This window comes from Cornus florida, unplaced genomic scaffold (assembly GCF_030987335.1).
Source record: "Cornus florida cultivar Cherokee Brave unplaced genomic scaffold, ASM3098733v1 CherokeeBrave_3.0.0_Hap2_Chr11, whole genome shotgun sequence".
Lineage (NCBI taxonomy): Eukaryota > Viridiplantae > Streptophyta > Magnoliopsida > Cornales > Cornaceae > Cornus > Cornus florida.
The window spans coordinates 47,988,505-48,014,943 of record NW_026775581.1 but is presented as its reverse complement, the minus strand read 5'-3'; the positions used below and the strand labels follow the sequence as shown (position 1 = coordinate 48,014,943).

Here is a 26,439-nt window from a genome sequence, read left to right as displayed (position 1 = left end):
TCAGCCAGCTTTAAGGGAATAATGGAAGAACCAGGATCGGCCAGTTCTGGCTGACGCAAAATAAAGACCAACTTGAGGTGGCCCGGAAGAAATAAAGTTTAGAAACTCGTAAGCTGCCAGTTTCTTTTCAATACATTTTAAAATTCCAAAAATCTTATCGGCCGGAGTGGCCGATAAGACATTTGAAATTCAGGGGGCATTTGTTGGCACCAAAAACTGGCAGCCATCTCAGCGATGACGTGGACCAATGAGAAATTGACAAGTGTTTATTATGTCTTAAGGGAAGTCGGCCAATAGAGAGACAAAAGGAGAAAATCTAGGCAAATATATTTCAGCCACTTTGTTGATAAGGTTGTTGCTAAATATATTTGTAGAGATTTGAATCAATTCAAATATGTCATCAATTCAAAAGAGAAGACTTAAGAGATTTAGTTACAATAAATAACTAAATCCCAATGAAGTAGGAATTTCAACAAGAAAGGAATAGCCGTATAAGTTCAAAAGTTACAAATGGCCATTAGGCCATTTAAGGGAATGAAACGGGCTGCTAAACTTAAGGAGGGGAGTTGCTAAAAATTAGCAACTTTTCAGCAACTTTCTAGCAACGTTTTAGCAATATCTCAGCAACTTACATGTGATTAAATCGAGGAAGGTTGTTTTTACAGAGATTTCCTACTGAAACAAAACAAGAAAGGAAGCGGAATAACAATAGGATTTGACTGAGTTCAAATTGTGAAGAGAAAGAATCAAAGAATGAGATATTTTCTAGCAATAACTTAGGAAAATAAGTTGAGATAGAACTCCTATAAATAGAAGTATTGTATTCCATTCTAGGGGGTCCAGCACCACCACAAAACATGCATTTCAACTAAAAATGTTTTCAATTGACTCTACGTCATTTTCCTATCAGTTTCTTTATTTCAATTTAATGGCAATTGATTAGATCATTGTCAACTATTTCGATTCAGCCATTTACTTTCTTTCAATTTCAATTATGCCAATTTTAATTACGCAATTTTAGTTAGGCTTTCAATTCAATGGCAATTGATTAAATTCTTGCCATTGAATCGTAATGACAATTGATTGAATTCTTGTCATTACTTGGCTGATGGCAATTGATTAAATTCTTGCTATCACGTTTCAGTGGCGATCGATTAAATTCTTGCCATTGTGTTTGGCTGATAGCGATTGATTAAGTTCTCGCCATCACGTTCGGCCGGCGATCGATTAAGTTCTTGCCGCCTGTCTTCACTCGGCCATTCCATCCATTCAAACATTCATCAGCCGTTGCATTTCTTTAGACACTCTAAAAAGTCCTTACTACAAACAAGGCATAAAAGAACCTTGCTGGGAGTTCTTACTAGTCTCTCTCACACACAATCGCTTGAGAGTCAGCCATCGGAAAAAGGGATAGGCTAGTGTTCAATTACATATTTTGGGTATTTTGTACAAATACTCTGACACGCCCGTGAAGAGTCTATCGACCGGCGTAGGGAACAAAAACCGCGCGATACCTACACACTAAACATTCACTTTTCTTTCTTTCTCGCATTTATGGTATAGACCCCACAATGTCTTGCAATAATTATTATATAATATACTGTCTCAAATTCTTTCTTTCTCATATTTATTATGGTTTAGACCCCCACAATGTCTTACAATAATTATTACATAGTATACTGTCTCAAAATAACTTGATATTTTGAAAACTTTGTGAGTCACAATTTTTAAATAAAAAAATACCAATTATATAGTTCACGTTCTACAAGGAGTGTGGCCGTGTTAATGGGAGAACAAGAAAAAATAAAATACAATTCAATCACCTTTCAAAAAAAAAAATGGAAAAAAAATTCAATAAATAATTAGATTTGTAACCACATAAACAATAGATAATTTGAGATTGATAAATCGTTTTTTATTTTGTAACCAGAATATGTTTTCTGCCTGTGAATTGAAAAGAAAAGGTTATTTGCACGTTGGTAGGAGTAGCAGCGTTTGTATAGTTGGTAATTTTGGAATTTCTTTAATTATTCAAAATAAAAAAAATATATTTATTACAACAAGAAAGATACTAATATACATCTACAACTATGTCATTTCTTTTTCCATATTCATTTATATAATGGAACTATTTCTCAACATGGTGTTCATTACATGAACTATTTAGCCTTTTTCACTCTCTTGTTTTTTCCAGGTATTAATTTCATAAGCACTCTTTTTCTCTCAATAATAAAAAATGGGTTGTACTAAACATACTATGTGCAAACTAGTATTGCAATTTCAATCTACATATTTTTTCAATTAAGCAATTGTATAAATGTTAAAAAAAAGAAAAGAAAAGAGCATATCCTTTGTTCTACATGCAACATCCAAGTTTGTAATTCTCTGCCTTTCACTTTGACGCAAAAACATTCATAATTTGTACTTTTTTTGAGTTTATTTATCAATGTTAAAATTATTAAATGAAGTTTAAAAGTATTAAACTTCTTTACAAAAGTACAAACTATAATGTGTGTCATTTCCAGATTAGAATTAATAAAATCAAAGGTAGTAAGTGTTCAGAATTACGTAAATAAAGATTAAATCATGTCAACATGGTAATAAGCTAACAATAAATTAATAACTGACAAAATTTTAAAAAAAATAATAATAAAAAATAAATAAATAAATAAATAATGAGGAACGGAAAAGGCAATGTGCGCAGTTGAGGTAATCTATGATCGTCTTTATCTCTCTTGCACCGTGTTTATCAGATTTTGAACATCCCGTAGAACACCGTCTAGAAAGACTCCAAATAGAACCTTTGGGATATGAGATACTTTCCGGTAATATGCACCTCCTCTGTTGAAGTTTTTGAAGTTTGGTTAGATGCTCAATGGCCGAGGGCATCTCCTTAACCAATTGACAATCGAAAATATAAAGTTTTTCAAGATGAGGCATTGTGCCCTCCTCCATTGTCACCCATCTCAATCCTTTTAATCGGCGAAGACTTAATATCTTAAGCATCGGAAACCCTCCAGCCTTGAAACACAATTCTTCTCCTTGGTAAGCCTGATCAAGAGCAAACTCCTTCACGTTGGGTAAATCTTGAAGGGATTGCAGTGGATAATCCCTTAACTTGCTCCATCTTAAATGCAGTTTCACCAGGTTATCAAGAGAGAGTATCCAACGTGGTAACTTCTCTAAACATCCCCGCAAACATAACGCTCCAAGAAACTGGGGCGGCGAATTCGAAGGCAAAGATTGAACATCAAGGATCTCGTCCTCTTCTATCGAGCTCACACTTAATGAACGAAGGTTGCTCAACTTTTCAATGGAGGAGCACAGAGACATTCCATCTTCCCTTCTCAACTTTACAATCCCTAATCTCCTTAGTTGGGTCAGCTTCCCTAGCTCGCTCGCTATAGCACTCGCACCATCACCACTACTTGCATCGACATAACAAAGCTTTTGCAAGGACGACAAATCTCCAATTACCTTTGATACTTCAAAGCCATATGTACTGTGAAAAGGTTGATGAAGTCCTTCAAGAGTCGCGTACCTATACACCAGGAGATGACGAAGTCGTTGGAGCTTCTGTATCTCATCTGGTAACTCAGTAACATACGTCTCTTTCAGATCCAAAGTTTCTAGATTTACAAGGTTGCCGATGGAGTTTGGAAGCACTTGCACATTGGTTCCCCTCAAGCTTAGATATCTAAGACAAAACAGTTGGAAAACTTCTTCTGGGAATGTCACCAAAGAAGCATTTCTCAACTCTAAAACCTTCAGCAACCTACAATTACCACTAAACAATATTGGCATTGATGACTTGGATAAAGGATCACTCACACCAAACATGAATAACGAACGAAGTTGGGAGAGTGGCTCGCTTTGTTGTACAATTCCGAAGGTCTCATTATGGATTGATAAGCGTCGAACTTTTCCAAGCGACCTCGTGTTTTGTTCACTGGCTATAGTTACAACATTCTGTTCTCTCGACTTCGAAATGCTAATAATTTCACGCAAAAGGTCATGAATACGACACGTTTTCGCCCTTCCATCAACAGTTTTCTTTGTCACTTGGAGCAGACTTCTGTTGAGAAGCTCATAGACATATCCCTCAGCAACTTCTTCAATTGTCAATCCATCTTCACGGACTTGCACAAATCCTTCGGCCGTCCACAGTCGAATCAATCTCATACATTCGATCTCATGATCCTCTGGAAAAATGCTCAAATACAAGAAACAAATTTTGAGATACCAAGGCAACTCGTTGTAACTCTATATTTTTCATATTCTGAAGCTTATTGTTAGCTTCAAGGCTGAGATGAAGCATATGCCATTCATCAATCCTACTCTGGTTCTTCGTTGCCAAAACACCACCAATCGCCACGATTGCAAGGGGCAGCCCCTCGCATCTTTTTAAGATTATTCGAGAAATATCCTCCAAATGCCGAGGGCAGGAGGACTTGCCCGGAAATGCCTTTCTACAAAACAGAGTCCAAGCGTCTTCCAAAGACAATGGTTTCAAAGAATAAACATTACCACCCGTTTCTCTGCAAGAGGTGGAAGCTATATCTTCAAAACGTGTAGTAAGCACGATTCGACTCTTGGAATTGTTGTCTGGGAAAGCTTTTTCGACAGCTTCCCATGCATCAAAATTCCAAATGTCATCTAACACAACCAAGTAGTTCCTCTGCTGCAAAAATTCATTAAGCGCCTCTTGCAGCCTGATAATGTCCGTCCTTTCCAATTCTTGGGGTACTGGTTGATTTATTTCCCTGTAGAGCTGTTGAATCAAGTCTTTTAGGAGCTCTTCCATCTTGGGTGATTCAGAAACAGTGAGCCAAGCATGGCTCTCGAAATGTATCTTTAGTGCTGCATCGTCATACACTTTCTTAACAAGTGTGGTTTTACCCAATCCTCCCATCCCCACCACAGAAACCACTTTAAATGCTCCTGAATCATCCGTCTGATCGACCAGCAAACAAATCAGCTCCTGCTTTCTCTTGTCGAAGCCTACAAGCTCAGCTTCTTTTACTAGTCGTGCATCACCTGGCGAATCATACCATTTTTTTTTGTTTACCACATGGATGATGGTGGTGGAGCCGCTTCCTCCCTCCTCCAGCAACACATTATACTTGAGACGGTATCTCTGATGTCGCTCAGCAATATCCTTGACAGTAGATTTGATGCTTTGGATCTCCCCGCCAATTTGATACCGGACTTTTATGTTCTTGAGAGAACCAAAAGTCTTCCGGAAAAAAACAAGGTATCTGTTCCGCTGATGATGATGTCGAGGCATCAAACGGAGCATGAAAACATCAAGAACGTCTTCGGTGTGGTGAGCAACGTCTCGCACTTGCTTAACCCAAACTTTGATTTCTTCGTCACTATCTTTCATTGAATCCGCAACTCTAAGGAATGCGGTCACGCGCTCGAATTCAGCTCTGATGTATTCAACTTCTTCACGAACTCCAGTAAACAGTTTCACCTCTTCTAGCAGAATGGGTGCAAGCTTGGCTAGTACAAGGAAAGCAGCACTCAGCCATTTTTTTTTTTGTTTCCTTGAAAAGTTGTGCTTGAAGGAGTCCTGGACAAAGAGGAAATGGTGTTGGACTATTAGCGGTTGTTTGAAATGTTGGATTTTAATTAAATTAATCAATGTAAAAATCAAGAATACTTGAAAGAGTAATTTAGATATCGTACCTAATTGATAATTAAACCATAGTACCTTTATAATATCCATTTAATCCTCTGTGAATTCCCGCAAAACATTAGAACGCTTTACCCCCTTGTGAGAGTTGTCGATACGATAGGTCGGAATAAGGGTTTTAAAACCCTTATATATAACAACAATAGGGGGGACGGCTTCTCTACAAACAAGCATACCTAAGTTTCCCTTCCTATCATGAAAATTTAGATATTAATGGTTAGAATTAAATCACACCAAATAAGTTGGAAAATCACAATTCAACGGTATAAAACTATACTCCCAATTAGACCACCAAATTGGAAAGTACAACCCAATCCTTCAAATATCAATAATCACATTGCAATCCTATTTTAGAAAGCGTAGTGCATAGGACCATAAAATAATTTTTATTATTTAAATATATATATATAAATTCCAACAATCTCCCACTTGTTCCATGCACTCCAAGTTTTATAAAATGACACTATAGATTGCAACAACATTTTATAAAAGTCGAGTGGCCACTCATTTTTATTTAGAAAACACAATTATCGAAATTGATGGATTGAAAATTTTAGAACACTCTCCTCCATAAATTTCCTCAATAGTGGATCATGAATGCGTAGACAAGTAATATATTAGTCTAAACAATTCCATAGTCTCAAAACCGATTCCATCTAGGATTCAAGCAAATATAGTGGTTTTTACTGTATTTTATGAGATGTGCAAACTGCATGTGGTCTAAACGCACACCTCACTATCCGTCCTGCTTCATACCATCGCGGTATATCACCTGAACATATTACAGCAAACCGCTAACATTCTGTTCAGTGTGAGGGTTTACCGATATGGAGCCAATCCCATATTTAGCCCAAGCTATCCTCGTGGAGTGTGAAATACTCCCACATGCAAACTTTAATATTTATGTTTGGATTTACCAATGTGGTGTCAATCTCACATCTAGTCCAAACAACATCATGAGTGAAATACCACTCCCAGACAAATCTTATATTTGGATTTACCGATATGATGTCAATCTCACATCTAGCCCAAACAACCGTATAAGTGAAATATCACTCTCAGACAACCTTTAATAATTATTTTGGACTTACCGATGTGGTGTCAATCTCACATCTAACCCAAACAACCTCATGAATGAAATACCACTCCTGGACAAACATAATAGCACGTGCATAAACCATATATATAAAGATAATAATAATTATGCATCATAACTTTATTTTGGATGCAAATAACTGTCACCATAAGATGTAAACTGGAGGAAAAATAACTGTTACCACAAGGCATAAAGAAACTAATTGCAATGTAGCATATACAAAAGAAATACTAGATATTATAACATAATGACTCTTGAACACCTATCCGAATCACGTGCTCTTTAAATACTTTATTATTTTCGGTTGAAGGCTTTAGTAAGAAGATTTGCAACAATCTTTCTGTAACCATATAGGAAAATCTTAATGACATTTCAATCTTAACCTTCTCACACTTGAAAATGTATTTTATGTCAATAAGCTTACTACGCTTGATCACCCTTAAATTTTTCCATATACTTAATTAATATAAACCTTTAGAAAAAGTCCAAGTATGCTAGTAGCGTGATCCCTATGGATCTAATGCCAAGGACATACTCTGCATACCCCACGTCCTTCATGTCAAAACTTTACATGAAATTCTCAAAATCATGTATCACATGAATGTCATTGCTACCTAGCAAAATATTATCAACATATAGGACAAGGAAACCAAAATGACTCCCACTGAACTTGAGGTATATGCATTTATTCATAACATTCTCTTTGAACCTACAATTAATAACCACTGTATCAAAGTTCAAATACCACTATTATAAAACTTGCTTAAGCCATAAATGAGCGATAATGAAAGAATGACTCTTAAAGAGTCCTTTAATGAAATTGGAGAAAAAACTTAAAGAAATTAACACTGCACTTTTGCTTAAGCACTTGGCCATCAATTTTGTCTTATATCCATCAAGCACCTCAAATCACCAACTACAGCACACTTCCAAGCTCTAGAAGATCTCCTAAGCTAAACAGGCTTAAGAACTAGATTGGAAACTGAAAGAAAACTTGCAAAGAAGAAATAACTAATTGAGTGGGAATAACTGAAAAAATGGGAACATGAGCTTTAACTGAAACCACTAAAGAAAGCGGAATAAAGCCTGGAATAAATAAATAGATGCTGAAAAAACTTTTCTGCAAAAGAAACTATAATATTTTAAACTCCCACTGGATTCACCACTCTTATTAAATATGCATGACATATTCCAATAATCTCCATAGATCAACAGGATAGTAAAATCTCGAATCCTTTAATCTTTCAAGATGCCCAATAACATAATCATTGACAGTGCGAGCATCAAGCTCATTGATATCTGCATTATATAACTCTATCTCTATAAAACATCCCCACACTTTCTCTTTTCTGTAACTTTATTTTGCGCAAGAGAACTAGGAGTGGTATACTGTGATACAATGCACTGATCTTTAAGTATGTACTAAAAGTACTATGATTTACACCATCCTTACCATTCTACCATTAAAATTCACCACCTTAGTCCAATCTTCAAACCATAATCTTTATACCAACTACTTTCAACTTTAGTCTAATAAATTTCACACACATCAAGTACTTCGGACTTCTGGTGAATTAAGTATACAATCATACCTTAAGAACCCATCAATGAAGACAATGAAATACCTATACCGCACTCAAGCTACAATAAGAAATGGACCACAAAATTCGGTATAAATATAGTCTAAAAGACCAAATAACCGACTAACCTCAAAATTGCGTTTCTCTACATCTATCATTTGATACAACCAACGCATAAAATTTGTGACCCAATAATCTCATCCTTGACCAAGCGTTCAAGTCTCTTTGGTAAGACATTCCCCAATATCCTATGCATAGCATAGATAAATCCTCTTTAACCAAAGCACGATTTTATTCGGAAGGTATCGAATCTATAGAAAAACAAGAAACAGGTAAGATCACATCCGGATCCATCTAACATGTATATACCTATACTTTTTTACCTAGTTTGGCTCAAATATTAACATGGCAATTTTCTTTCATGCTTTGTTTTTCTTTTCACCACAATAACCTTTTCTTTTGATGTCCTTTTATTTCTACAGAACCAACATTTATCATTCCATGATCAATGTATTTTCATGTATTGTTCTGTCTTTCTTTATTCTGTTTAGCCTTATACACTTTCTTGTTGCCTAGTTTATTTTTGAAATGATTCTCGCTGTCACGGCAAGATGAGCTGACTCAGTTTTAACACCCTTAAGTCGCTCCCTTTTAATGACACAAAATGCTAACAGCTGGTTAATTTCACAATTAACTTCTTGTGAATTATAATTCACCTTGAAAAGCTGAAAAAACTTAATTAGAGAATAGATCACCATGTAAACTAATAACTTATCAACAAATATTATTCTCTACTTTCTCAGATCATTAACCAGCTTACACATCTTATAGATGTACTCCCTCACTGAACCATTGTCATCATATCTCACTAACATAATCCATGTCAGATAAAAGTATTGTAGTTACTTCTTAATACCAATTAACTCTTTCTTGACCAAATCAAGAAGCTCATTGGCAGTATCAAAACTAGAATACCACCATGAATAATATCACCAATAGAAGCATAAATTAACCTAATGGCATGGTAGTAACTTTAATCCACCTAAAATTGCAACCATATATATATATATATATATATATTTCACCTAAGAAGACTCTGCATCGAGCATATGGGTTTCTTCCTCAAAACATAGACCCATGGTCTAAGAAACCCAATATAATATCAAAACATGTCTTTTAGGCAATATAATTTTAACTATTCAATGATTCAATCCCTATGAGCTATCTTTAAATTGCGGAAGCGTCTGTAACCAGAATAAATGTTATATTGAATAACACTACATAATCAACATATAAAACAATATGTCATAGCTTCAGGGATTATTACTTTAATTCGTGCTTGGGGTTTTAAGCCGAATTTCTCAAGGTGTTTTACTATGTGCAAAACTGTCTACCTTGCGGGAACAGATAAAATATCATCTAAAACCACCTTTTGGCAGAATTTTAGATTTTACTTTACCCCCAAACCTGCAATAAATCGCACATAGATCTATTTGATTATACTTGAATTATTACTAAACACTTTCACTACCTTTTGGCAAGAGGGTTATTTAGATATAATTCAAGTACTCTCAAATATTCTACTCACTTATTCCACACTAAGACATTGATCACCTTTTGGCAGAACTAATGCCCTTATGTAAGTAAGTGCACTGTGAGACCTCAATAAGACCAATGTCTTAAAATTTTAAAAAATAATAACCTCCGTGAGCGTGTCACCTTTTGGCTGACATCACCCATTTTGGCTACCACATTTGAAACGGTCACTTTACCGGTCTTCCTAAACCCCAAGGAAGAACCTAAACTGTAGAAGTTCCATTTATTTAAGTTCAACAATTTCTTTATAATGCACATAAACTAAACCCAAATATTATGGAACACTTAATTTCACCATAATATAAATGGCTTTAATACAAATAAAATAAAGCCCCCTCGTACATTTTAAGAAATTACAGTGAACAATATAATAATAACATGCACATCAATCAAGATTTAAAATCTCTTAGTTCTTTCTAAACTTTAATTGAAAGAAAAATTATAAATATTTGATGCATGCATATTATATATTCAGTAAACAATTTAAAATACTCAATTCTTTAAATCAATCAAGTTAATACTGCTTGCTTATGGCATGTAAACCCCATAGATTTTCAAGCTAAAACTGACTTGTATACGTAATACAATCTTAAAAAAATCTATACCATTTATTATTCACTATTCTTGAATAAACCACTTGTTCACAATATTGTCATGCAAACAATCTAATTGATGATAAAATTTCAAAGAAAATTTATTCAACTATTCTTTGATATAAACTATTTACTATACACGTATTAGAACTTGAATTGAATATCATATTAATTAAATGTTCAATTAGTTCACCACAGATCAATCAATCCTGCCCCATATATTCACATACTGAATATATATCCAAAATAATAAGAGAAATAATCTACAAATTGATATCTCAAATACTATGAAATGAATCATCATATGTATGTAAATGAACTTTATATTTGTTAATCTACAAGCTTCACCAGTTCAAAACAAATTCTAAATTAGTGTATAAATGCATACATATTTACCATGACATTGAAAGCATTCACTACTCAATTGTACACAATATAGTATTATTTAAAAAACTCATGTTCAATAGCCTCATTGCTTACACACCATTGTATTTATTTATTTTAAAATAATTTATTTTTATATATATACATATATAACCGAGTATATATACGTATATCTATATTGTGCATACAAAATTATTTGAGTGGCAAGAAATTAAAGAATACAAAACTGACCCAAAATATAGGCATCAGTAATCTAGTGAGTTCGTCTCCATATGTGGTACAAAAAAAACATAAAAATAAAAAATAATAATAATACATTCCATGTATGTTTGCATACAAAATTAATTGAAACTACAGTTAAATTGTTAAATTTAACCAACATGAATCTATCTTGGCAGCAATTTTGTTAACTGGTAACACCTGGATGATGACAATCCTGATGCGTCATCAAATCAGGCCCCATGTGCTCTTTGGCTTTACTGGAATTTAGGTAAAGTGACAAGATGATCACATGGAGACGTTGATTGATGAATAAAACCATGAAAACCCTTTATTGTTCTATTTCAGTTTATGCTTATTTCAGTTATATTGCATGAACATGATTGATTATAAATCAATCCATTAGCTTCGTGATCCGTGCTTGACTTGTATGTATAAGTTTTAACTTTATATATGTAATATATTCATTATTTTTATATACTACATCAACAGGTAACAATAACCAAATTGATCACGTTTAAGGTGGAAACTCATATGCCCAGTGCGAAAATAATAATCTTAATATAACTTACATACATATAAATTTAAATGATATATTTACTTTAATTTTGATTTCTACAAAATTAAAACCCTAATATAATCATGGCTCTGATACCAATTGTTGGGTTTTAATTAAATTAATCAATGTAAAAATCAAGAATATTTTAAAGAGTAATTTAGATATCGTTCCTGATTGATAATTAAACCATAGTACCTTTATAATATCCATGTAATCCTATGTGACTTTCTCCAAAATATTAGAGCGCTTTACCGTCTTTTGAGAGTTGTCGATACGATAGGTCGGAATAAGGGTTTTAAAACCCTTATTTATAACAACAACGGAACGGCTTCTCTACAAACAAGCATACCTAAGTTTCCCTTCCTATCATGGAAACTTAGATATTAATGGTTAGAATTAAATCACACCAAATAAGTTAGAAAACTACAATCCAACGGTATAAAACTATACTCCCAATTATATCACCAAATTGGAAAGTACAACTCAATCCATCAAATATCAATAATCACATTGCAATCTTATTTTAGAAAGTGTAGTGCATAGGACAATAAAATAATTTTTATTATTTAAATATATATATATATATAAATTCCAACATGAAAATGCTGATAAATATTATTGCTCGGGTTTAAAAGAGGAGGGTCTCCAGGAAATTAATATTTGATGGCTAATAAGCTAACTGTAAATTACTTTTTTTCCTCTAAATCATTAAAAACAAAAAAAGTAAGCCAGCTTTCCAAGTCTTTATTTTACTTGATTTAATATTTTTTTTAATTATTGATTTATTTAGCTATTTTAATGCCGACTATGCTTAGAGTACATTGTTTCAAGTGATACCAAAATCTTAGCATTATTCGCAAGCCCAACTGCTCATGGGCACTATAAATCATACTCCGTATTTTGTTAAATTTTGTTCTTCCTGTTGTCCGAATTAACATCAAATATTTTGTGAGATAATAGCATATATATTTTTTTGAACATTTTTGAAAGAGTAAAAACAGCAAAACAACACTAATTTATGTATTTTGTACAAATGTAAAAACATTAGAAATATTTTTTATATACTTTTTTAAATAAGAGATAAAATTATTACAATAGTTTTTCCTATAATTTCTACGTATGGTCGTCTGTTGTATAATTTTTCCTATAATTTCTACGTATGGTCGTCTGTTGTGGGTATAGAGATAAAAGATTGGTAAGGGACCCTACAGTGGTGCTCAAACATGGTAGGTCCTCTTTTGTTTTTTCTGCACTTAGTAGCTTATTGCCTTCTCTTGATCATTATAGCCTTTATAGGTAATATATTTCAGAATTTTATTTTAGGGGTATATTATACACTAAATACATATAAATTAATATTTATAGAGTATATATACATAAAAGACATCAATGAATATATATATAGATTGATATATTTTTGGAATGAGATAAATTAAAAAATTACATATATAGAATATAATAAAATAATTTAAGAAAAAACATAAAGAAACATATATAATATACAACTGGAGATAAAATCGAATTTGGAGAAAAAACGGACTAAACCGTTGGAAATAAAATGAGAGAAAGGATGGTTGAATTGGAATTTGAAATAAATATAATGGGTTAAGATCCATCAAAGGCTCCGACAGAGGCATCAAAAACATGGATCATTCTATTTACTTCTTTATTTTTGGCCAGGGCCGGCCCTGGCCCAAGGCGACTAAGGCGGTCACCTAGGGCCTCAACATTTAGAGGGCCTCAAAAGTTTTAGGCCTATTCGTGATAGGTCCAAAAAAAAAAAAAAAAAAAGAAAAAAAAAAAAACAACCTTAAGAGTCCTTCGATATTAAACAAATTCAATGCCCATTCAAAATTAGGGTCCTTAAAAATTTGGTGATTAAATTCGAAATTGAATATGACCCTTTACTATTTTATGTGTATGTTAGTGTGTATTTAGTAATTGAAGGGCCTCACATTTAAGTTCGCCTAGGGTCTCTCAAGATTTTGTCAATCTCTGGGTCAACCCTGTTTTTGGCCAATAGAAAGGCGACATGTGGCGAGTTCCAATGGAACTTACCACGTTGGATCGCAACTCTAATAAGTTATTATTAGAAGTTATGTAATATTACGTAGTAATTGAAATAAAAAAACAAGTGGCCAGTACAATCTTACTATGTGGGGTTTTTTTTAAAGGAAAGGGGGTGAGTCCTATTAGGACTTGCCATCTTTAAAGCAAGGGCACACATCTTCCTATATGGAATGAATTTTACTGCACATGGCGAGTTCTACTAAGCTTACTATGGTGTTAATCGTGGTAGATCAATTCTTTTAAGAGTTGGTATTATGGAAGGTTCATGGAGAAAATTGTGCTTCTAAAAATCATGTATTCTTGAGTAAAAGGAAGACTTACCAAATGCAACAAGGCCAAGGTTGACGTGGGCTGGATTTTCTCCTTATTTTAAGAGAATTCAAACAACTATCTCAGCAAAGTCAGCAATATTACAAAATGGCAAGTATATTTTGGATATATATTTATATATACGGGAATATAAGCCCACGATGAAGAAGTCGCTAGAAACGAAGGAGTACATGACGCCATGGATTCCAAAAATCAGAAAGAAAGTTTGGTTGAAGGAAGTTACCAAAGTCAAGGAAACGTGGGTTGCAAAGGAAAAGGAACGTGGGTATATATATATATATATATATATATACACACCCATGATGAGAATAAGCCACTGTAATTTTGGAGGACACAACGCCATGAAAGGAAGGAAAGTCCAACCAGAAGAGGTTACCTAAAGCCAAGAGAACTTGAGAATATGAATAAATTTATATATACACGCATGATATATATAGAAATTATACAGAAAGGACAGAAGGGAAGACCACAAAGAACGTGGGATACTTGACTCGTCATAAATGCATCAGTTGAAAGTGGTGGTGTTTCATGCAACTACTACCACTAACTAAAAACGGTTATCGTAAATTATGAATGACAAGGCTAAGATGATTAAATCCTGTTTGAATTGGAGAAGATGGAAGGAAGAAGTTACAATTGCCAAGAGAACATTGAGGCACTTGGCAGTCCGAAATCTTGCCACGTGAAAATCACTGGAGTTGCCACATCAAGCTGCTGTATGCATGGAACGCTCTATAAATAGAGCACTTAGCTAGTTTGAAAAGCCTACTCAACGCACACAACATAGCATCTTTGCTATTTTATGTACCTTTCATTTCAACAATGAATTTACATTATGTCTAAACCTAACACTTTGCTAGTTCATGTATTTTCCATTCCAGCAATGAATTTATATACTTTTATGTTGAATCCAGTACTTTGCTATTCCATATAGCATTCATTTGAGCAATAAATTCTCATAATGTTTAAGTTAAGTCCAGTACTTCCTTTCACTACTTTCCATCAAGTCCATGTTTTCAATTTCAGCACTCGCACTTCCTTTCTTTAATTTCAGCACTCGTAATTCCTTTCTTACATTTCAAAACCTGCACTTCAATTACTTTAAATTTCAGCACTTGCACTTCAATATTGTCTTCTTTTCCATTAGTCATTGAATAGTCCCAAAGTCCTTGTTCAAAGGCAAAAAGTCATTCCAAACCTTCGTACAATCATTTGATCCAGTGGCGTAGCCACAGAGGGACAAGTGGGGACAGCTGCCCCCACTGAACTTTTAGTTTTTTTTAAAAAAAAAATTAATTTTATATGGAAAGATTTTTATATTTGTATAATTGTCCCCACTAAAACTTGACAGTGCACATATATATACTATATATATAACGAAAAGACCATTCACGGTTTTACCAAAAAAAAAAAAAAAAATGGAATATAATCTTTCAAAAAAATATGATATTTTTTTTCCCCTTTTATTTCCTACTTTCCTCAAAAAAACAAGATATTCTTTCACACTTTTGACTTTATTACAAACAAATACGCTGTTTACTTCACAAAATCCAAACAAATACTGCAGGTAATCTAATATATATATATTTTATAATCTAAATTTAAAATTATTATTTGATATTATAATTTTAATTAGAAAAAATATTAGTTATTACTATCGAAATTATTTTACGGCTTCTTCTTTCAAAATTTAGTTTGTGTAATTGTTCTTTTAATGAAATCACATATTCACTTACTCTATCAAATTTTCCGATTGATTGGATTATCTGGTTTTAACTTATAAAGTTAGTTATCTTCATATCATGCCTTTTATTTTATTTTTTTGTTTTTAACATGAATGAATTTTTATTATGAGTAGATTGACAGTCCGACATAATAGTTATTAAGAATGTTTGTTACCATAGAATTTTTTGGAATGAAATTGGTTATCATGTAATTTTTTTTTTATTTTTTTTACATATGTAATATAGTAGAATTAGAATAGTTAGATTTAAGTAACTATGTTATAACCAACGGGCAGTAGCCTAGCGGTATAAGTCTCTTACCTCCCAAAGAGGGATCAGGGGTTCAAATCTCAGAAGAGACAAGTGTGTATGAAGTACCAACTAGGAAAAAAAAAAAAAAAAAAAAAAAGTAACTATATTATTTTCTTTTTCATATCTTATTTTTTATTCATTGAATATGAATTTTTTTTTTTTGTATATTTATTTGAATAAACTCAATTTTGAAACAGCAATGAATGGAAGACTAAAGGATAAATGATATGATGGTTGTGTATATTGAGAGAGACATATTTAGTACTGTTGACAATAATGTTATTATTCAACGCTTTTAGAATATGAAAAAATCGTCGAGGGCAGTTGTGAATGTACTGAATAAAAATATTATGAATCAATGTTTTAATTTTTACATATATTATTTTGATTCAAATTATATATTATATATATATATATATATATATATATATATATATATTATTGCTATTAAAGATTGCCCCACTGAAGAAAATTTCTGGCTACGCCACTGGTCTGATCCCTACAAATTTCCAACTGAATTACTGTTCGGATATCTACTTTAGCACGCCCTCACACCCACACTATTCTATCCTATCCATATTCCACACAATTCGGAAAGCAGAACCAGCGGTTTTTCGCGAGCCGAACACATTAAAAAACAAAATGCAATCTTAAATAAACTAAATTAAGGAAGAAGCCATATGTAATTTATTTTTTTTTGCAAAAAAAACAAATGTAATGTCTTTTTGATTTATTTATTTTATTCTGAGAAAATTTGTAATGTCTTTTTTATTTTATTTATGTAATTATGAGAAAATATGTAATGTCTTTTTATTTTATTTATTTAATTTTGAGAAAATATGTAACTGTCTTTTTATTTTTGCAACCCTCAAATTTGTTAAAAAAAATTGTTCAATTCAAATATTAAAAAGTTTTCAAGTGGTTGGAAAGCCGTTGAAGAAAACACAAACGAACAAATAAATATATTTTTATTTTTTTTAACTCAAAATAAGAAATATATAAAAAATATAAAAAAGTTATAAATAGTAGTTAACTAATCCCGTGACCACCCGCTAGCAATACACTATTAGCTACACCAACATAATTACTGACGTGACTCAATTGCACATTGGCAAAATGATAAAATAACACACTATAAGAGAGGTAAGTGAAATTATGAAACGTAAAGAGATTTATGTGGAGTATAGACAAATCTCAGGAGACCCTCATGTAAGTAGAATTTATTCAAAAATTAAAAATAAATAAATAAAATTTATAAAAGAAGAGCAGAATTATTATTAATAGTCTTGTAGTGCTTAATTAGTACAACAAATATGTTGCTTGGACCTTTATTAGTTTTTTTTTATTTTTTATTACGGAGTATTATAAATTAACAGTGTTTAAGCCTTGGAAAGCAGGAAAGGCCAATAAATTTTTGTAGAAGGGAAAAAAAAAAAGATGATTCTCATTTTCATAACTAATAGATTTTATATTGTCTTTTTTGTTCAGCAATGAATATATTTCATAATCTTGGTTCATTGAATAACACTATTCATTCATGTGTGACGTCAAAGATGACATACTTTTAGCACTAGAGTTTGAAAGCAAAACGAATCTTACAAGTTGGCTTACATTACCAGCCACTCATTCGGGTCATTTCTAATCTTGAAATTGATTAATATAATTTGCGAATAAAGATTGAAAATTGTCTATAATGATGGATGTGTTGTTTCATTCGTAATTTTTTTAATTTTAAGAGTGTGATATTATTACACATTTGTATGAACGGGTCAATTTACGTAACTTATATCAACACCGCAACGGTACTATGATACGTAGTCCTCGGCTCTACCTTTAAGTATTGATGTGTGGTGCATGGTCTCAATATTTTAATTTTATCTTTGTTACTACAACCTAAATTAGAGGATATATGCAATTTTGATGCCTTATTTTCGTAACTTATTTAATTGTTTTCAACTACTTCATCCCATAACAATTTTGAATATAAAATCAATCAGTACATTAAAAACTTCATCCCAAAACAACATTGAATATAAAATCAATCAGTACATTAAAAATTAAAGGATTTAATCTACTTAACTTGATATTTTATACCCACTGAAATTCACAAGAGTCGGACAACAAAATATAATTAGTGGTCAAAATTTACTCTCTACAGTTCCATCACATGCCATATGGCTGACAAGTCCAACTGCACATGGCACTATAATTTAAGAAATTATTGCATAGTGGTGAAGTTATTGGTCCCATGAATTACTAGTTAATATATAAATAAATAATTTAATATCAATAATAGCAATGTAAGAATTTCTCCTATAATTTTTATTTATGGGTCCTCTGCTGTGCATATTGAAATAAAAAAGTGGTAGGTGACCCTAGGTTGTGCTCAAACATGTGCATATTGATTCGTTTGAGGCAGTTATGGCATGTGCATATTAATTTTTTGAGGCAGCTATGGCATGTGCACAAAATGTAGAGTTCTATCACGTCTTATGACCGACCAGTCCAAATACACATGGCACTATAATTTAAGAAATTATTGCATAGTGGTGAAGTTATTGGTCCCATGAATTACTAGTTAATATATAAATAAATAATTTAATATCAATAATAGCAATGTAAAAATTTCTCTTATAATTTTTACTTATGGTCCTCTGTTGTGCTGTGCATATGGAAATAAAAAATTGGTAGGTGACCGTAGGGTTGTGCTCAAACATGTGCATATTGATTTGTTTGAGGCAGCTATGGCATGTGCATACTGATTCGTTTGGGGCAGCTATGGTTCATTTATTTAGACTAACAAGAAAAGTCTTCTGCATAATGACATGCGTGGGATCGAGAAAAATATGTATTTGGAGGGATTATGAATTTTTAATTTGTCTAAAAGCTTGTGGTCCTGGTTTGCACAAGGCCGGGATCATTAGTGTCGGATGATATAAAAATCACTCCCATTTTAGGAGAAATTATTTGGTAGTCATCCGGGCTAATAACACTAACTCATTCTTTATTTATGTGTCACCGGCTAATTAACGGGGATCAATGATTTTTTTTATGGAACCAATTTTCCCCTTCTGTTTATTTGTAATTGACAGGCATGGACATTGCCACTGATGAGGTAACAGGACTGGACTTAGTTCTCTTTTATCTTTGTTAGTGTGGGTAAGAATTTAGGGATGCACATGGTTCGGTTTGGACCGATTTAAAGAGTTTTTTTGGAACCAAATCAATTCTAACGAATTTATAAAATTTGGAACCAAACCGAATCATTTAATCAAATAAACCAAACTAAACCAAATCGTGAAAAACCGGTTTGGTTCAGTTCCACGATTTTTTTTTTTTTTTTTTTTTTTTTTTTTTTCTTGTTACAAAAGTATTCATTTTTCAAAATCTACACGCACAACTATAAATCAAGTTACCAACACATTCAGAACTATTAATATAAACAATCAGTCCACAATTCAAAATTCGGCCACTATAAAAAATAATATAAAAAAAAATCATCAAATAAATTGATAAGACCTAAAAAAAAATTAAGAGTGGACCATAAGTTTGATAATTGCTACAAATTTCTAAGTAATTTAAATTGTAGGATTATTTTTATATTATATATACCATATAATTTAATATTATATATATATATATATATATATATATAACTATAACATAACAGTTCGGTTCGGTCTAATTCGGTCCTAAAGGACTTCAAACCATGACCAAGCTGTATTTTTACGGTTTAACAAATTTAGAACCGTGGCCAAACCAAACTATTAGTAACCAAACCAATATGTCCGGTCTTATTTGGTCAGGTTTGGATTTTTAGTTTGATCGAATTTTTGTGCACCCCTATGTAAGATATCATTTAGGTAAGACATCTGAAAAAAAAAATATCTTAATCATATATTGAATTAGTGTCTAATGTCCATTTTCATTTTTCTTAATATACACAATTTGAAATATTCATTTTTAATGTATAACACTACAAAAGATACTCAGCATCTTATTATTACTTTTTCTTTTTTTTTTTAAGCAAGAAAGTTACACACTCATTTATAAAACCATAGAGAAACTACCAATAGGCTACCATACCCTGGACGAACAATACAGTCAATGGCATTTAAATTGGATGAGATGAGGGGCACACCTCAATGTCTAATGGGTAGGCGGCCCTTCTCTATCTCAAGGAGATTGAAATAAGGGTTTCTGACGAAGTTTTTTTATTTCATTGTCATGTGGACAAGGTAATGTCTTGTAGAGCATACTAGTTAATCAAAAGAAAAAACAAAAAATGAAAAGCAAACCAGTTCTGAAAAAGAAAACTACAGGAATGTCGTATGAGGATAATTCTCCAACCACCACCTTGAAATCTATACTCCAATTCTCCACACCTCTTCCACTTCGATTCAACCTAAAAAACTATTAAACGGATATAAATTGAAGTCTAGAATTCTGAGTTATAAACGGATCAATTCACTCATCATCTAGGACGAAATTTTTTTTAATTTCTACAATTTTAAGAGTACCTTCAATATAAAGGAAGAGCTGTTGGGACAAAGTTTCAATAAGGTACTCTGCCTCTTTTAGCCATTTTAGCTAAATCAGTGATCAAAATAGACGAATATATAACATTATTACCCCGTTTCATGCATGAATCAGTGAGAGTGGCACAAGGAACAAATGTGTAAGATATTGCACAGTTTTTTAAAATCATAGCATATGTTACTAGCTAAAATTGATCCTCTGCTCCAAACAAGTTTCAATCAAGAGTAAAACATTAACATCATATGCTAATGGGATATCCTGCCGTTAAATACTTTCATTATAGATTTCAGATGTCCAAGAGTAATAAGAAAGTTTGAAGATCATCAATTATGCTGAAAAAAAAAATGAACAATTTAGTGGATTTACAATAAAAAGTATATTAATTATAACAAAAGATACAAAAACCTTTAATACATATCAAATCCTAATTTTTTACAACTTATATACTTATATTTATAAAAAATAATCTATCCCAAGGGTGTTTTAGATATAATTTGTTTTCAGGGGGGCACAAGTAATATTTTACAAATAATAAATACCTAAATAAATATAAAATTTAATGGGCCCAAACTGGCTCGCTCCCGAAACCTTGTGATGATGAGAACTCCATCTAAAAATATGTTTCTTTGCATTGTCAAATAATGACATTTATATGAATCTAAAGAATTTAGCTTGGTTAGGTGAATAATGTTTTGCACAATAATAGTTAGAGTACAATACATCTGGCAAAGAATTTAGCATTCCATTCTAGGACCAAGCATATATGACTTTGGTATCACTTCATCAAATCATTGTTAGAAGATGGGTTGCTGAAACTTGAGAAGATACTTGGCACAGAGAATCTGGCTGACATACTGACCAAGACAGTGACTATGGAGAAACTGAATCAGTGCACAGCTTCAGTCTGTCTTCTAGCTTGAACACAGAGACGCGCGCACCAACATGCATTGTATTGCATTATTTTTCCTTGTAATTCTTTCTTTTATTCAATAAAGAGCATATTTATTCCTATGTTTTATTTTATTGTTAATATGTTAGCTTAAACACCTCATCTTGAGGGAACAATGAAGCCACCATGAGTGACATGTAATTGAATTTCTTTCCTGTCTTGTTTTAATTTTTCTCTTTAGAACATGTTTTTTATTCTTCTTTTCCGTGTTCTTAAATTGATAAAAAAAAATAAATAAATAAAAAAAGAAAAAAGAAAAAAGAAAAAAAAATAGAGAGAGGATTCTTCGTGTTTGCCAATTAATGGGTATTTTAGAGAATGCCAACTTGTACTTACTAAAGATATACTAGAATAAATAAAAAAAAATGTTCTCTCGTATATAAACAAGTATTATTTAACTCTATATTTTCCTTCATCTTTCCAAGTTGTAATTGAATTGATGGAATAAATTGCTTATAAGGGGAAAATTGACAAAAACAAAAGAAATTTGTTATACTGATCCGTGGTAATGGATTCTCATCCGTTGAGACTTTTTCCATTATTTTATAAAAGAATTGTTTAACCTTATTTTTATTTATTTTATTTAATTTTATTATTCTTTTTCATCCCATAGATTTTGATTTTGACTTTAAGTTCAGATTTTAACTTCAAAGTGGTTCGACTCTGCTTATCCTATATTATTTTTATCAAGTATTTGCAGATTTTTATTATTTTTGTACGAAGTGGAAGAACGACGACATATTTCAAAAATTAAAATTCGTCAAGGGCCACAAGATGCTCAAGGGATTCCAGTGCCAACATATAATTCCTTTGCCAGTCTTACTCCTACGGAACGAGCCTTTGACAATCCTGGGTGATAGTAATGATGCAGGGGAAGCTAGTCCCTCGGTTTTGGTACAATCTAATGATCAGTGTATGTTACTTCAGGTAACTTCTGTTTCCAATGGGGATGTCTCATGTCTGATCTATTGTACTCCTCTGTGTATGCAGCAAATTTACAGAGTGAAAGGCTTAGGTTATGTTCAATAATTCTCTTCAACAAGCTGGTCTGGTGAAGTTACCTGCTTCAAATGGTTATTGGTGATGGTGTAACAGACAAAAGGTCACTAGAAGAATTCTGGCCAAGCTTGATAGGGTGTTTGTTAATGCCTTACAGTTGGATTGTTTTACTGGTACAAAGGTGTTAAAAGTCTGTGCATTCAAGAATCAGTTACTTCAATTGAAACCATAAAATGAACAACCGACTCTAAGGTCTGAATGAAAAACTGAATCACCATAACCAGAAAATATAAAAACAATAAAAATTCATTCAATGGCCCCAAAATAAGGAAATCAATCAGATTTAAGTAATTAAATCTTCAAAATAGGCACAAAATTTCCATTGTTGTCCTGCTTTTCCTAAGTTAAAAAACCAGAAAATAAACTCAGAAAAAAAGTCGGTTCTGATGTAATATAAGAAATCATACACAGTTCTCTATCATTTCTGGGATCATTTGAGGTGCTAAGAAAATGAGGTTGTTATGTTTATAAAGGTGCAACTTTTCATCAGCTCCTGGAATTCACCCAAATAGAAGTTGAATAACGGAGAAGGGTTTAATAGGAAATGGAACTTTTTTCGACAAAAGACAACATAGTATAATCCTTATTTGTTCAGGCTTGGGACAGACTGTGTAAAGATAATGCACTAAACATGACACAGACATATGTAAATTATACATACGAAAGGAATCTTTAATGGCCATGTAGCAGAAGATAGGGGAGTGTATTAGAAGGTACATGGTGAACAGGAAAACTCCAGATAAAAATGGAACTTGGGAGGTTGTCAAAACTAGAAATGGACAAAATCAAGAACTGAAGGCACATTAAATTAATTGGAATATACAATAACATTTTCATCAGCTAAACAAAACTAGGATGAACCTTCTGTACAAAATGTATTTAGATCACCATTAAAAAGTAGATGCTAACTGCAAGCAATCACACAGTGAGTTTAGATTCCAAAAAAGTACTTCAAATTCAAATCTTCATGATGTTGTCATATGGGCTGTATTCATCTTTTTCTCTTCATCCAGTTGACGCTGTCACAATTGCCTGGAGTGCCCTCCTCACCATCATGCGCTCCCCTTTTGTCATCAAAATGAAGTACTATTACAAGAGATAGACAAATCCGCATAAGTTTCCCAACAAAGATACGCCAAGATAAGAACCAACATAATCAGACCACACAAACTATAAACACATTAAACTGCATGTTGAGAAGCATATTTTTCTTGTTCAATATATCTTTTTGAATACATAATCAATTAATGCAATCAAACCTTAATTGGGATTCGAGATGATAAAAGAATCTAATACTACACGAAGGAAAAAAATGACATTCTTGAAGGAGCGATGATTTTCATTGACACTTAGTTAATTTAATATAAAAAATGAAAAAGACCCAGGTTATATTTCCTGAATCTTTAGAATGAAGATAACATTGATGTCTATATGAAAAGTGTAAAATACTATCTGTTTTGTTTCGTTCTTATGATTGCTCTCAACCAAAGGACAAGCAAACATGATCATGAGTTTGAGCTACCCTAGCAGGAACATTACTAAGGAGAAGACAAGATAAAACTTTTGGAGAAGTATTGATTGGGAGTACCTTCTACTCTACGGCTCGTTTGTTTGGACGTAAAATATTTTTTAAAAAAATATCTTTTTACTTTTTGGTGTTTGGTTGTTATAAAATATTTATAAAGAAAAAAAATATTAAAATTTAACAAAAATAACTTATCCATCAATTTTCGATAATTTTTTTTACATGCCCTACCCGATGGACTTGACCTCAACCTCGACGTAGACCTTTGCCAAATACCACAAAGTAAAAATAAAAGAATATTTTACCTAAAAAAATAAAAAAATAATTCAAAAATAATATTTTATGTCGAAACAAATTGAGCTACGTGTAAAATAAACAATAACCATCCAAAGCCCATGTAAAATATGGGAATAAAGGTTTGGGTTATCCCATAGGTTGTCAATGAACAGAATGAAGTATAATGAACAAAGCTCAACAAGTACGAAGACACAATTTTTTAAACAAAACATATTTGAAAAATGAGGACAGACTCTGTAAAGATAATGCACTAAAACATAACTAGGAGGAGAAAAATTCTGCACATAGGTTTAGTGGGCATGTAGGAAAGTATAGCAGAAGGTAAGAGAAGGTACATGGTGGAAATCAAATATGGAGATAAAAATGAAACTAGGGTGGCTGTCGAAAACCAGAAATGGACAAAACCAAGAACTTAATGTTGGAAATAGTGGCCTAGTTACACACACAACACTATACTATTTGGAAGAGAATAGAAATGGAGGAAAATATTTTTTATTTCACTTCTATTATTTGACTAGAGTACATGAATATATAGGCCTCACATATGTATGTGTAACCATTACATTTAAATGTCCATAACTCTCCTATCTCCCACTAACATAATCTTCAATATGCATAACTCCCACTAACATAGTATTTGTTAGGCTTAACTCTCATGACTCTTTATTTTACATAACCTTAACTCCCACTAAGACAATTTAGTACCCACTAACATGCTAAATTAACGCATGCATCATGGATACAAAAATACTTAAAAATACTAAATACTAAAATCAAGTTTATTTTCAACACCCCCCTTTAAACTTGATTTTGTAACTTGAAAAACCTTCTTATTAATCTTGGGGGCTTGATTAAAAGTTCGATAGTTGATCTTCAATTCCACCTCCTTCAATAGCTTCAATCTTCTTGGCCATTTCCATTGATGTGTAGGGCTTGTGAAACTTCTTCAAATGCTTGTTTGATGTCTTCACATAATCATATATCATCCTCTTTATACAAGTACACCATCGATCTTTTTTCTTCTTAAATTTTTTATGGATCTTCAACTTCACATATACTTCTTCTTTAGAGTCAAAAAATAATTCCATATTCACCCAACCTGTATCAATTACAAAATTCTCCAAACTATTTTTTAAAAAATAATATAAGAATTTCTTATCATCCTGGGCTTCAATCTCATACTTCTTTGGAACAACTTTTTTTAAGAGAAGTTCATCATTCTCCACAAAATAAGCATTATTTGATGAATATGAAGAAATAATAATTTCATTAAATAAGTCAAATATTACTTCTTTCAAGGTGGAATTTGTAACCATACCTGAAGATGTTAATTCACCAACTTGAACTTTTACCTCTTCTTTAGCACTTCCTTCTTCTAAATCTTCTATTTTCACTTCATCCTCCTTCACTTTTTCAATCTCTTCTTTAACACCTTTTCTTACCTCTTCCTTATTCACCATTTCAAATTCTCCTTCAACTTTTGAATCTCCAAAATCTTCAAGACTTTCATAATCATCTTTCGTAAACTCATCATTCTCAAAGCATTGTACCCAATACTCCATGGGTAGTGATTCACCTCTATGATTGGAAACGATGGTCTCGAACATCTTCCAAATACAACTTGGAGTTTTGGACTCTCCAAAATACTCCCAAATTTCTTGATGTATTGCTTTCTGCAACACTACCAATGCCTTTTCTTCTTTCTTTTCTCAAAGCTTGTTGGACATGCCATTCTTTGGCTCTAATCCAATAACATCCCACAAATCACATGCTTTGAGGTATGAAGTCATGATGATTCGCATTCTCCTGTAATTAGAAAACATAATCTTCTCACTAAGAAAATACATTTTCTCCCCTTCATTATCATCAAGGAGAAACATGTTTTTCTCAAATGTTGAACCTTCTAGGA

At 32.3% G+C, this 26,439-nt stretch overlaps 1 pseudogene; it reads right to left on the bottom strand.

Annotated features, from left to right (window-relative positions):
- On the bottom strand, positions 1-26,092 carry LOC132281034 (disease resistance protein RPM1-like; annotated as a pseudogene).
- Positions 26,093-26,439: the final 347 nt, after the last annotated feature.